The sequence below is a fragment of the Anomaloglossus baeobatrachus genome, chromosome 5 (assembly GCF_048569485.1).
Source record: "Anomaloglossus baeobatrachus isolate aAnoBae1 chromosome 5, aAnoBae1.hap1, whole genome shotgun sequence".
Taxonomy (NCBI): domain Eukaryota; kingdom Metazoa; phylum Chordata; class Amphibia; order Anura; family Aromobatidae; genus Anomaloglossus; species Anomaloglossus baeobatrachus.
Window position 1 is genome coordinate 237,908,993 of NC_134357.1, and position 15,149 is coordinate 237,924,141.

At 39.1% G+C, this 15,149-nt stretch overlaps 1 protein-coding gene across 3 annotated transcripts in view; it reads left to right on the plus strand.

Moving 5' to 3' along the window:
• The first annotated feature begins 5,914 nt into the window (after nucleotides 1-5,914).
• LOC142311115 (uncharacterized) overlaps nucleotides 5,915-15,149 on the plus strand; it is an 84,235-nt gene continuing 75,000 nt past the window's right edge. Inside the window, exon 1 of one of the 3 annotated variants that reach the window (XM_075349233.1) lies at nucleotides 5,915-5,955. The gene's annotated coding sequence lies outside the window, so the exon portion shown is untranslated. Of the gene's footprint in view, nucleotides 5,956-5,986; nucleotides 6,064-15,149 lie in introns of those variants that run through there. The other 2 variants (XM_075349232.1, XM_075349234.1) reach the window with 2 other exon arrangements.

Here is a 15,149-nt window from a genome sequence, read left to right on the forward strand (position 1 = left end):
CCTACTTTGCCCGCAGGCGCTGGCCCTGAGAAACTGGTGCCCTGGCGGTGGCGGTGTCTCTCCTCAATGGTTGGACTGTTGCCTTCAATCGGTACTTGGTTGTTTGGAGACAGACGTCCCCTTCACTGACGGATTTGGCAAATTTACGGCGACTCCTAGCCTTGCCGGGGTCCGAGAGGCCCCTGCCCTGGTGCTGACTGTTCTTCGTATACTGCTCCAGACCGCCGGGCCACTACCCGTCCGCGGTCCTTCCAGCAACCTCCGAGCAGCCCCCCTCCAGACTGTCACCTCCGTCTGCTGGCCTTGCTGACACTGTCCTGGCACACAGCCGGACCAACTTCAGCCTTTCTTACTGACACTCTTTTCTTCTGCTCCTCTACTACTTCACTTCCACTTCACTCCTAAACGCACTCTGTTTACTTAGCTCCTCACACAAGCTCTGCCTGAGCTAAACTCTGTTCTTTCCACTTCTCCCTCCAAACTCTAACTCTCCTCTTCTCACTTTCGCTTCCCTCACTTCACTGCCTGATTTCTCCCGCCTCCAGGGCTGTGAACTCCTCGGTGGGCGGAGCCAACCGCCTGGCCCACCCCCTGGTGTGAACATCAGCCCCTGGAGGAAGGCAACAAGGATTTTGGTAGCCTTGGTGTTCCTAACTGGGGTGTAGGGTGTGGTGGTGTGATGACCTGTGACCCCTGGCTTGCCCAGGGCGTCACACTGACATCAGCCGATAGACTTGTCAGAGTGCATCGGACAGGCCCAGGCACGACCACTGGAATATTTCCAATATATGATGCATTAGTATTATAAGTGAATAGACTTTACATTAATAACTTAAAATCTAGACTTGTCAGGGAAATTCGGTGTTGAGATTTGAAAACCATGAATTCAATTTAGCATAAATCACTTTTTTCTCTCATTGTTGTGCTGATTTGAATGTCTGCAGACTTAAATTTGGTGCTTTGTAACTGTTTACCTTCTCAAGTATCATGTGATAACCACCTAAGAAGCTCAGGGAATAAAATATACACTTGTTTGTGTGGTATATGTGAACATTTCCCAATTATCTACATATATTTCATGTTCATTCCCCACCTAAGAAGTTCAAGGAATAACATACTGTATACATCTGTTTTTATGGGATATGTGAACATTTCCCAATTATCTACATATATATTCCATGTTCATTCCTCACCTAAGAAGCTCAGGGAATAAAATATACACTTGTTTGTGTAGGATATGTCAACATTTCCCAATTATCTACATATATTCCATGTTTATTCTCCAGCTAAGAAGCTCAGGGAATAAAATATACACCTGTTTTTATGCGATATGTTTACATTTCCCTATTATCTACATATATTTCATGTTCATTCCCCACCTAAGAAGCTTAGGGAATAAAATATACACCTGTTTAAATGGGATTTGTGGACATTTCCCTATTATCTACATATACTCCATGTTCATTCCCCACTTAAGAAGCTCAGGGAATAAAATATACACCATACCTCCCAACTTTTAAAGAAGGAAAAGAGGGACAAAGTTTGCGACGCGCTACGCGGCAAATTTTTAGGCCACGCCCCCTAACCACACCCATTTCACAGTCACGCCCATATCCTCTCCCCATCCACACCCATTCAGCATGGACACACAGGCGGCCGGCGGGCCTCCAGCATGGACACGCAGGCGGCCGGCGGGCCTCCAGCACGGACACGCAGGTGGCCGGCGGGCCTCCAGCACGGACACGCAGACGGCCGGCGGGCCTCCAGCACGGACACGCAGGCGGCCGGCGGGCCTCCAGCACGGACACGCAGGCGGCCGGCGGGCCTCCAGCACGGACACGCAGGCGGCCGGCGGGCCTCCAGCACGGACACGCAGGCGGCTGGCGGGCCTCCAGCAGGGACACGCAGGCGGCCGGCGGGCCTCCAGCACAGAGAGGCAGGCAGCCGGCGGGCCTCCAGCACGGACACGCAGGCAGCCGGCGGGCTTCCAGCACGGACACGCAGGCAGCCGGCGGGCCTCCAGCACGGAGACGCAGGCAGCCACAGTGAGGCGGCCGGTCGCCCACACAGTGAGGCGGCCGGTCGCCTTCACAGACAGGCGGCCGGCCACCCGCCTTCACAGACAGGCGGCGGGCCGCCCGCCTTTACAGACAGGCGGCGGGCCGCCCGCACACAGAGGCGGCCGACCGCCCGCACAGAGAGGCGGCGGGCCGCCCGCACAGAGAGGCGGCCGTCCACTGCAGAGACAGGCGGCCGTCCGCCCGCACAGAGAGGCGGCCGGCCGCCCGCACAATGAGGCGGCGGGCCGCCCGCACAGACAGGCGGCGGGGGGCGCCCGCACAGACAGGCGCGGGCCGCCCGCACAGACAGGCGCGGGCCGCCCGAACAGAGAGGCGGCCGGCCGCACGCACAGAGAGACGGCCGGCCGTCTGCACAGTGAGATGGTGGGCCGCCCGCACAGTGAGATGGCGGGCCGCCCGCACAGAGAGGCGGCCGTCCGCCCGCAGAGACAGGCGGCCGTCCGCCCGCAGAGACAGGCGGCCGTCCGCCCGCAGAGACAGGCGGCCGTCCGCCCGCAGAGACAGGCGGCCGTCCGCCCGCAGAGACAGGCGGCCGTCCGCCCGCAGAGACAGGCGGCCGTCCGCCCGCACAGACAGGCGGCCGGCCGACCGCACAGACAGGCGGCCGGCCGCACGCACAGACAGGCGGCCGGCCGACCGCACAGAGAGGCTCCGGCCGGGAGGGGAGGGGAGGGGAATCAGCGCTGGGGAGATTCTACATACCTTAGCAGCAGCACAGAGACTAGTTTCGGGCAGCGTGCTCCTCTCTGTTATGCCACGTCACGTGTTAGGATGGTAAGAGGGAAAAGCAGGGAGGCGGAGAGAGAGTGGGTGGGCGGAGCCCGGGAGACGGCCGTCCCGCCCGTGGCAACGGGACAAACAATGCAAAGCGTGATAGTCCCGCTGTATCCGAGACGGTTGGGAGGTATGCATACACTTGTGTGTGTGGTATATGTCAACATTTCCCTATTATCTACATATGTTCCATCGATGTTCATTCCCCACCAGTGGCATAACTAGAGATTGATGGGCCCTGGTGCAAAGTTCGGACCCCCCTTCCTCCACGTGTCACACCCTGGCCTATCAGGTCGTCACAAGGGTGCCGTGCAATCTGCCCTTCTGCATGGTACCCGCTCCTCCTTGGTTATGGGTCCTGTCAATTTGGTGTTGCTACCAACAGGTGTACATAAATCCTGAGGAACACTCTGCACCACACCCACCAAACACCCATTGGGCAGCCTGAGGGGAATAGGGCCACCCAGATGAAGGGATGGAAGAGGGAGGGCAGAGATGTCAGTTGTAGAGTAGTAGTTGAGCAGTGAGCAGCGGTGACAGCACAGGTCACGCTGTGGAGCTGGGCTCCTGTACCCGTCCCAGGTGCCAGACGTTGGCCTGGCCAGAAGGAGCTGGAACCCCGGTCGCAGGGGTAGTGACAGGGAGTACGGTGCTGCTAAAGAGAGCAGGCAGGCTGCCTTGTGCTACAACCGGGCAGGGACCAGGGCACGACGGGGGTACACGGACCCTAGGCTGGGAAGAAGCTTCACGCAGCCCAGTAATTCACCCAACGGGAACGGAATCTTCAGGAACCGTTCCCCATCCGCTCCAGAATCAGGGTACTAGCGCAACGAGGGGAATAGGACTTCCCACAAACATCCAGAAAATCCCAAGCGTGAACCCTGAGAGCAAACTCACCCTGCTAGCCACGCAGGTGAGCGGGACCCGAATCGCTTCATGTGAGAGGGATACATACATAGGACACACAGTGCCAAGGGACAAGGCTTCAGACCAACCTGCAACACCAAAAGGGCTCGCCCAAAGGAAGCAGGGCATTCAAGAGTTTGGTTTACCTGGTGTCGGTGTCAGTGACTTTGGACTGTGTGAGTACCCGATATCCCTTGTCACCCGACAGGTTCCCCACTCCATCTATCACCGGGACACCACTCCCCCTGCCCATGGAGGGGCCAACATCTCGAGCTGCCCCACACCATCGTCCCCGGGCTTCCCCCCAAACGGTAGTGGTGATCCCTCACGTTACCACGCACCGTGGGTAGCATTCCCTTCACCATCCAAACATTTTTCCCCTTTTTTTTCCGAGGTAGCCGTGCGACCCTGCCTCGCATCCGGAGACCCCTCGAGCCACTGTGGATCTGGGTCCGAGCAGCCCATCGGCAGTCGCGGGGGCGGCACACACGTACACCGACACTTGGGGTACGGGATGACACTGACACTCGGGATACATGATAATCATGCTGACCCTTGGCTCTTACCCACAGCACCCAGGTTTCCCATGATCTGAAATCCCTCTATCAGCACCCAGCTTTCCTATGTTCTGATATCCATCTTGTCATCGGCACCCAGCTTTTCCATGCTCTGCTATACATCATTCCCTCAACACCCAGCTTTCCCATATCAGAGCATAGGAAAGCTGGGTGCTGAGAGATGTACAGCAGAGCATGGGAAAGCTGGGTGCTGAGGGAAAGAGCCTTTTCCCTCAGCACAAAACGTTTCCATCCCATGCTTGTATCTTTGTCCCCCCTTGTATATAGTTCTCCAAATACTATAATGGCCCCCACATAGCCTTCCATATAGTATAAAGGGTTCTACCTAACTCTTCATATAATAGAATGCACCTCCATAGTCCTCCATGAGCACCGCTCTATGCTTCATCATTGCTGTGCGCGATGACGGGGGAGAGGGTACATATAGCGGCCGCGTGGTCTGCAGAGCGGGCCCCTAAGCTGCAGCGCCCGGTCGCAATGGCGAACTCTGCGACCGAGGTAGTTACGCCCCTGTTCCCCACCTAAGAAGCTTAGGGAATAAAATATACACTTTTTTAATGGGATATGTGTACATTTCCCTATTATCTAGATATATTCTATGTTCATTCCATGTATCTGATGGGGCCGCTTTACACGCTACGACATCGCTAATGGGAAGTCATTGGGGTCACGGAATTTGTGATGCACATCCGGCTGCTGTAGCGATCTCGTTGCGTGTGACACCTATGAGCGATTTTGAATCGTTGCAAAAACGTGCAAAATCGCTCATCGGTGACATGGGGGTCCATTCTCAAATATTGCTGCTGCAGCGTGTACGATGTAGTTCGTCGCTTTTGCGGCAGCATACATCGCTCTGTGTGACGCCGCAGGAACGAAGAACCTCTCCTTACCTGCCTCCGCCTGCAATGCGGAAGGAAGGAGGTGGGCGGGATGTTTGTCCCGCTCATCTCTGCCCCTCCGCTTTGATTGGGCGGCTGCTTAGTGACGTCGCTGTGACGCCGGACGGACCGCCCCCTTAGAAAGGAGGCGGTTCGCCGGTCACAGCGACATCGCAGGGAAGGTAAGTAGTGTGACGGGTCTGGGCGATGTTGTGCGGCACGGCCAGCGATTTGCCCGTGTCGCACAACCGATGGGGGCGGGTACCCACGCTAGCGATATCGGGACCGATATCGCAGCGTGTAAAGCGGCCTTAAGAAACCTATTATTCATCTCAATCATTTGGAACCAAGAAGTTCTTATGCTCATTCTTTTTGTTCATTCCTTTTCTTCATTTTTTTAGCATGTCCCGATAAAAATCACTTAGAAATGGCTGATTCCATAACTGACCCTGACAACGTATGAGAATGTGTAGAACATGTCATTGCTCGGCCATATGCTCTTGTGTGCTCAGCCGGTACAGTCCGACCCCTGTGTTACCACTACTCTGCAATTAACCCCTTCCATGACTGATTACAGAAAAGGGGAATTTACAACACGCTCCCTATGCTGAACGACAGGTCACATGACTATGCAGCTCAAAAGGTCCTATGCACGCTAAGATCTGACTGCATGATCACATGACCGTGACATCATCAAAGGTCCTGTAGTCACTAGGATGTAGCTGCAGAAGAGCTTGGGTATGTGCTGCCTGCATTCATCGTGTGTAATGGTACACTGCACTGAGTGTATAGCGGAATGTATGGAGGGATGGATGGCATCATGAACATTATGTGTTTATAGGTGTGGTATGTAACTATGTACTGTATATATGTACAGGGCTGTATGTCAGTATATTATGTATTTATAGATATAGTATATGTAGTGGGTAATATACTGTATATATGTACAGGGCTGTATGTCAGTATATTATGTATTTATAGATATAGTATATGTAGTGGGTAATATACTGTATATATGTACAGGGCTGTATGTCAGTATATTATGTATTTATAGATATAGTATATGTAGTGGGTAATATACTGTATATATGTACAGGGCTGTATGTCAGTATATTATGTATTTATAGATATAGTATATGTAGCGGGTAATATACTGTATATATGTAGAGGGCTGTATGTCAGTATATTATGTATTTATAGATATAGTATATGTAGTGGGTAATATACTGTATATATGTACAGGGCTGTATGTCAGTATATTATGTATTTATAGATATAGTATATGTAGCGGGTAATATACTGTATATATGTACAGGGCTGTATGTCAGTATATTATGTATTTATAGATATAGTATATGTAGCGGGTAATATACTGTATATATGTACAGGGCTGTATGTCAGTATATTATGTATTTATAGTTATAGTATATGTAGTGGGTAATATACTGTATATATGTACAGGGCTGTATGTCAGTATATTATGTATTTATAGATATAGTATATGTAGTGGGTAATATACTGTATATATGTACAGGGCTGTATGTCAGTATATTATGTATTTATAGATATAGTATATGTAGTGGGTAATATACTGTATATATGTACAGGGCTATATGTCAGTATATTATGTATTTATAGATATAGTATATGTAGTGGGTAATATACTGTATATATGTACAGGGCTGTATGTCAGTATAGTATGTATGTATAGATATAGTATATGTAGCGGGTAATATACTGTATATATGTACAGGGCTGTATGTCAGTATATTATGTATTTATAGATATAGTATATGTCGTGGGTAATATACTGTATATATGTACAGGGCTGTATGTCAGTATATTATGTATTTATAGATATAGTATATGTAGTGGGTAATATACTGTATATATGTACAGGGCTATATGTCAGTATATTATGTATTTATAGATATAGTATATGTAGTGGGTAATATACTGTATATATGTACAGGGCTGTATGTCAGTATAGTTTGTATTTATAGATATAGTATATGTAGTGGGTAATATACTGTATATATGTACAGGGCTGTATGTCAGTATATTATGTATTTATAGATATAGTATATGTAGTGGGTAATATACTGTATATATGTACAGGGCTGTATGTCAGTATAGTATGTATTTATAGATATAGTATATGTAGTGGGTAATATACTGTATATATGTACAGGGCTGTATGTCAGTATATTATGTATTTATAGATATAGTATATGTCGTGGGTAATATACTGTATATATGTACAGGGCTATATGTCAGTATATTATGTATTTATAGATATAGTATATGTCGTGGGTAATATACTGTATATATGTACAGGGCTGTATGTCAGTATATTATGTATTTATAGATATAGTATATGTCGTGGGTAATATACTGTATATATGTACAGGGCTGTATGTCAGTATATTATGTATTTATAGATATAGTATATGTCGTGGGTAATATACTGTATATATGTACAGGGCTGTATGTCAGTATATTATGTATTTATAGATATAGTATATGTAGTGGGTAATATACTGTATATATGTACAGGGCTGTATGTCAGTATATTATGTATTTATAGATATAGTATATGTAGTGGGTAATATACTGTATATATGTACAGGGCTGTATGTCAGTATATTATGTATTTATAGATATAGTATATGTCGTGGGTAATATACTGTATATATGTACAGGGCCCTTATGTCAGTATATTATGTATTTATAGATATAGTATATGTAGTGGGTAATATACTGTATATATGTACAGGGCTGTATGTCAGTATATTATGTATTTATAGATATAGTATATGTCGTGGGTAATATACTGTATATATGTACAGGGCTGTATGTCAGTATATTATGTATTTATAGATATAGTATATGTAGTGGGTAATATACTGTATATATGTACAGGGCTGTATGTCAGTATATTATGTATTTATAGATATAGTATATGTAGTGGGTAATATACTGTATATATGTACAGGGCTGTATGTCAGTATATTATGTATTTATAGATATAGTATATGTAGTGGGTAATATACTGTATATATGTACAGGGCTGTATGTCAGTATATTATGTATTTATAGATATAGTATATGTAGCGGGTAATATACTGTATATATGTACAGGGCTGTATGTCAGTATATTATGTATTTATAGATATAGTATATGTCGTGGGTAATATACTGTATATATGTACAGGGCTGTATGTCAGTATATTATGTATTTATAGATATAGTATATGTAGTGGGTAATATACTGTATATATGTACAGGGCTGTATGTCAGTATATTATGTATTTATAGATATAGTATATGTCGTGGGTAATATACTGTATATATGTACAGGGCTGTATGTCAGTATATTATGTATTTATAGATATAGTATATGTAGTGGGTAATATACTGTATATATGTACAGGGCTGTATGTCAGTATATTATGTATTTATAGATATAGTATATGTCGTGGGTAATATACTGTATATATGTACAGGGCTGTATGTCAGTATATTATGTATTTATAGATATAGTATATGTAGTGGGTAATATACTGTATATATGTACAGGGCTGTATGTCAGTATATTATGTATTTATAGATATAGTATATGTCGTGGGTAATATACTGTATATATGTACAGGGCTGTATGTCAGTATATTATGTATTTATAGATATAGTATATGTAGTGGGGGTTATACTGTATATATGTACAGGGCTATATGTCAGTATATTATGTATTTATAGATATAGTATATGTAGTGGGTAATATACTGTATATATGTACAGGGCTGTATGTCAGTATAGTATGTATTTATAGATATAGTATATGTAGCGGGTAATATACTGTATATATGTACAGGGCTGTATGTCAGTATATTATGTATTTATAGATATAGTATATGTCGTGGGTAATATACTGTATATATGTACAGGGCTGTATGTCAGTATATTATGTATTTATAGATATAGTATATGTAGTGGGTAATATACTGTATATATGTACAGGGCTATATGTCAGTATATTATGTATTTATAGATATAGTATATGTAGTGGGTAATATACTGTATATATGTACAGGGCTGTATGTCAGTATAGTTTGTATTTATAGATATAGTATATGTAGTGGGTAATATACTGTATATATGTACAGGGCTGTATGTCAGTATATTATGTATTTATAGATATAGTATATGTAGTGGGTAATATACTGTATATATGTACAGGGCTGTATGTCAGTATAGTATGTATTTATAGATATAGTATATGTAGTGGGTAATATACTGTATATATGTACAGGGCTGTATGTCAGTATATTATGTATTTATAGATATAGTATATGTCGTGGGTAATATACTGTATATATGTACAGGGCTATATGTCAGTATATTATGTATTTATAGATATAGTATATGTCGTGGGTAATATACTGTATATATGTACAGGGCTGTATGTCAGTATATTATGTATTTATAGATATAGTATATGTCGTGGGTAATATACTGTATATATGTACAGGGCTGTATGTCAGTATATTATGTATTTATAGATATAGTATATGTCGTGGGTAATATACTGTATATATGTACAGGGCTGTATGTCAGTATATTATGTATTTATAGATATAGTATATGTAGTGGGTAATATACTGTATATATGTACAGGGCTGTATGTCAGTATATTATGTATTTATAGATATAGTATATGTCGTGGGTAATATACTGTATATATGTACAGGGCTGTATGTCAGTATATTATGTATTTATAGATATAGTATATGTCGTGGGTAATATACTGTATATATGTACAGGGCCCTTATGTCAGTATATTATGTATTTATAGATATAGTATATGTAGTGGGTAATATACTGTATATATGTACAGGGCTGTATGTCAGTATATTATGTATTTATAGATATAGTATATGTCGTGGGTAATATACTGTATATATGTACAGGGCTGTATGTCAGTATATTATGTATTTATAGATAAAGTATATGTAGTGGGTAATATACTGTATATATGTACAGGGCTGTATGTCAGTATATTATGTATTTATAGATATAGTATATGTAGTGGGTAATATACTGTATATATGTACAGGGCTGTATGTCAGTATATTATGTATTTATAGATATAGTATATGTAGTGGGTAATATACTGTATATATGTACAGGGCTGTATGTCAGTATATTATGTATTTATAGATATAGTATATGTAGCGGGTAATATACTGTATATATGTACAGGGCTGTATGTCAGTATATTATGTATTTATAGATATAGTATATGTCGTGGGTAATATACTGTATATATGTACAGGGCTGTATGTCAGTATATTATGTATTTATAGATATAGTATATGTAGTGGGTAATATACTGTATATATGTACAGGGCTGTATGTCAGTATATTATGTATTTATAGATATAGTATATGTCGTGGGTAATATACTGTATATATGTACAGGGCTGTATGTCAGTATATTATGTATTTATAGATATAGTATATGTAGTGGGTAATATACTGTATATATGTACAGGGCTGTATGTCAGTATATTATGTATTTATAGATATAGTATATGTCGTGGGTAATATACTGTATATATGTACAGGGCTGTATGTCAGTATATTATGTATTTATAGATATAGTATATGTAGTGGGGGTTATACTGTATATATGTACAGGGCTATATGTCAGTATATTATGTATTTATAGATATAGTATATGTAGTGGGTAATATACTGTATATATGTACAGGGCTGTATGTCAGTATAGTATGTATTTATAGATATAGTATATGTAGCGGGTAATATACTGTATATATGTACAGGGCTGTATGTCAGTATATTATGTATTTATAGATATAGTATATGTCGTGGGTAATATACTGTATATATGTACAGGGCTGTATGTCAGTATATTATGTATTTATAGATATAGTATATGTAGTGGGTAATATACTGTATATATGTACAGGGCTATATGTCAGTATATTATGTATTTATAGATATAGTATATGTAGTGGGTAATATACTGTATATATGTACAGGGCTGTATGTCAGTATATTATGTATTTATAGATATAGTATATGTAGTGGGTAATATACTGTATATATGTACAGGGCTGTATGTCAGTATATTATGTATTTATAGATATAGTATATGTAGTGGGTAATATACTGTATATATGTACAGGGCTGTATGTCAGTATATTATGTATTTATAGATATAGTATATGTCGTGGGTAATATACTGTATATATGTACAGGGCTATATGTCAGTATATTATGTATTTATAGATATAGTATATGTCGTGGGTAATATACTGTATATATGTACAGGGCTGTATGTCAGTATATTATGTATTTATAGATATAGTATATGTCGTGGGTAATATACTGTATATATGTACAGGGCTGTATGTCAGTATATTATGTATTTATAGATATAGTATATGTAGTGGGTAATATACTGTATATATGTACAGGGCTGTATGTCAGTATATTATGTATTTATAGATATAGTATATGTAGTGGGTAATATACTGTATATATGTACAGGGCTGTATGTCAGTATATTATGTATTTATAGATATAGTATATGTAGTGGGTAATATACTGTATATATGTACAGGGCTGTATGTCAGTATATTATGTATTTATAGATATAGTATATGTAGTGGGTAATATACTGTATATATGTACAGGGCTGTATGTCAGTATATTATGTATTTATAGATATAGTATATGTAGTGGGTAATATACTGTATATATGTACAGGGCTGTATGTCAGTATATTATGTATTTATAGATATAGTATATGTAGTGGGTAATATACTGTATATATGTACAGGGCTGTATGTCAGTATATTATGTATTTATAGATATAGTATATGTAGTGGGTAATATACTGTATATATGTACAGGGCTGTATGTCAGTATATTATGTATTTATAGATATAGTATATGTAGTGGGTAATATACTGTATATATGTACAGGGCTGTATGTCAGTATATTATGTATTTATAGATATAGTATATGTAGTGGGTAATATACTGTATATATGTACAGGGCTGTATGTCAGTATATTATGTATTTATAGATATAGTATATGTAGCGGGTAATATACTGTATATATGTACAGGGCTGTATGTCAGTATATTATGTATTTATAGATATAGTATATGTAGTGGGTAATATACTGTATATATGTACAGGGCTGTATGTCAGTATATTATGTATTTATAGATATAGTATATGTAGTGGGTAATATACTGTATATATGTACAGGGCTGTATGTCAGTATATTATGTATTTATAGATATAGTATATGTAGTGGGTAATATACTGTATATATGTACAGGGCTGTATGTCAGTATATTATGTATTTATAGATATAGTATATGTAGTGGGTAATATACTGTATATATGTACAGGGCTGTATGTCAGTATATTATGTATTTATAGATATAGTATATGTAGCGGGTAATATACTGTATATATGTACAGGGCTGTATGTCAGTATATTATGTATTTATAGATATAGTATATGTAGTGGGTAATATACTGTATATATGTACAGGGCTGTATGTCAGTATATTATGTATTTATAGATATAGTATATGTCGTGGGTAATATACTGTATATATGTACAGGGCTGTATGTCAGTATATTATGTATTTATAGATATAGTATATGTAGTGGGTAATATACTGTATATATGTACAGGGCTGTATGTCAGTATATTATGTATTTATAGATATAGTATATGTAGTGGGTAATATACTGTATATATGTACAGGGCTGTATGTCAGTATATTATGTATTTATAGATATAGTATATGTAGTGGGTAATATACTGTATATATGTACAGGGCTGTATGTCAGTATATTATGTATTTATAGATATAGTATATGTAGTGGGTAATATACTGTATATATGTACAGGGCTGTATGTCAGTATATTATGTATTTATAGATATAGTATATGTAGTGGGTAATATACTGTATATATGTACAGGGCTGTATGTCAGTATATTATGTATTTATAGATATAGTATATGTAGTGGGTAATATACTGTATATATGTACAGGGCTGTATGTCAGTATAGTATGTATTTATAGATATAGTATATGTAGTGGGTAATATACTGTATATATGTACAGGGCTGTATGTCAGTATATTATGTATTTATAGATATAGTATATGTAGTGGGTAATATACTGTATATATGTACAGGGCTGTATGTCAGTATATTATGTATTTATAGATATAGTATATGTCGTGGGTAATATACTGTATATATGTACAGGGCTGTATGTCAGTATATTATGTATTTATAGATATAGTATATGTAGTGGGTAATATACTGTATATATGTACAGGGCTGTATGTCAGTATATTATGTATTTATAGATATAGTATATGTAGTGGGTAATATACTGTATATATGTACAGGGCTGTATGTCAGTATATTATGTATTTATAGATATAGTATATGTCGTGGGTAATATACTGTATATATGTACAGGGCTGTATGTCAGTATATTATGTATTTATAGATATAGTATATGTAGTGGGTAATATACTGTATATATGTACAGGGCTGTATGTCAGTATATTATGTATTTATAGATATAGTATATGTAGTGGGTAATATACTGTATATATGTACAGGGCTGTATGTCAGTATATTATGTATTTATAGATATAGTATATGTCGTGGGTAATATACTGTATATATGTACAGGGCTGTATGTCAGTATATTATGTATTTATAGATATAGTATATGTCGTGGGTAATATACTGTATATATGTACAGGGCTGTATGTCAGTATATTATGTATTTATAGATATAGTATATGTAGTGGGTAATATACTGTATATATGTACAGGGCTGTATGTCAGTATATTATGTATTTATAGATATAGTATATGTAGTGGGTAATATACTGTATATATGTACAGGGCTGTATGTCAGTATATTATGTATTTATAGATATAGTATATGTAGTGGGTAATATACTGTATATATGTACAGGGCTGTATGTCAGTATATTATGTATTTATAGATATAGTATATGTAGTGGGTAATATACTGTATATATGTACAGGGCTGTATGTCAGTATATTATGTATTTATAGATATAGTATATGTAGTGGGTAATATACTGTATATATGTACAGGGCTGTATGTCAGTATATTATGTATTTATAGATATAGTATATGTAGTGGGTAATATACTGTATATATGTACAGGGCTGTATGTCAGTATATTATGTATTTATAGATATAGTATATGTAGTGGGTAATATACTGTATATATGTACAGGGCTGTATGTCAGTATATTATGTATTTATAGATATAGTATATGTAGTGGGTAATATACTGTATATATGTACAGGGCTGTATGTCAGTATATTATGTATTTATAGATATAGTATATGTAGTGGGTAATATACTGTATATATGTACAGGGCTGTATGTCAGTATATTATGTATTTATAGATATAGTATATGTAGTGGGTAATATACTGTATATATGTACAGGGCTGTATGTCAGTATATTATGTATTTATAGATATAGTATATGTCGTGGGTAATATACTGTATATATGTACAGGGCTGTATGTCAGTATATTATGTATTTATAGATATAGTATATGTAGTGGGTAATATACTGTATATATGTACAGGGCTGTATGTCAGTATATTATGTATTTATAGATATAGTATATGTAGTGGGTAATATACTGTATATATGTACAGGGCTGTATGTCAGTATATTATGTATTTATAGATATAGTATATGTAGTGGGTAATATACTGTATATATGTACAGGGCTGTATGTCAGTATATTATGTATTTATAGATATAGTATATGTAGTGGGTAATATACTGTATATATGTACAGG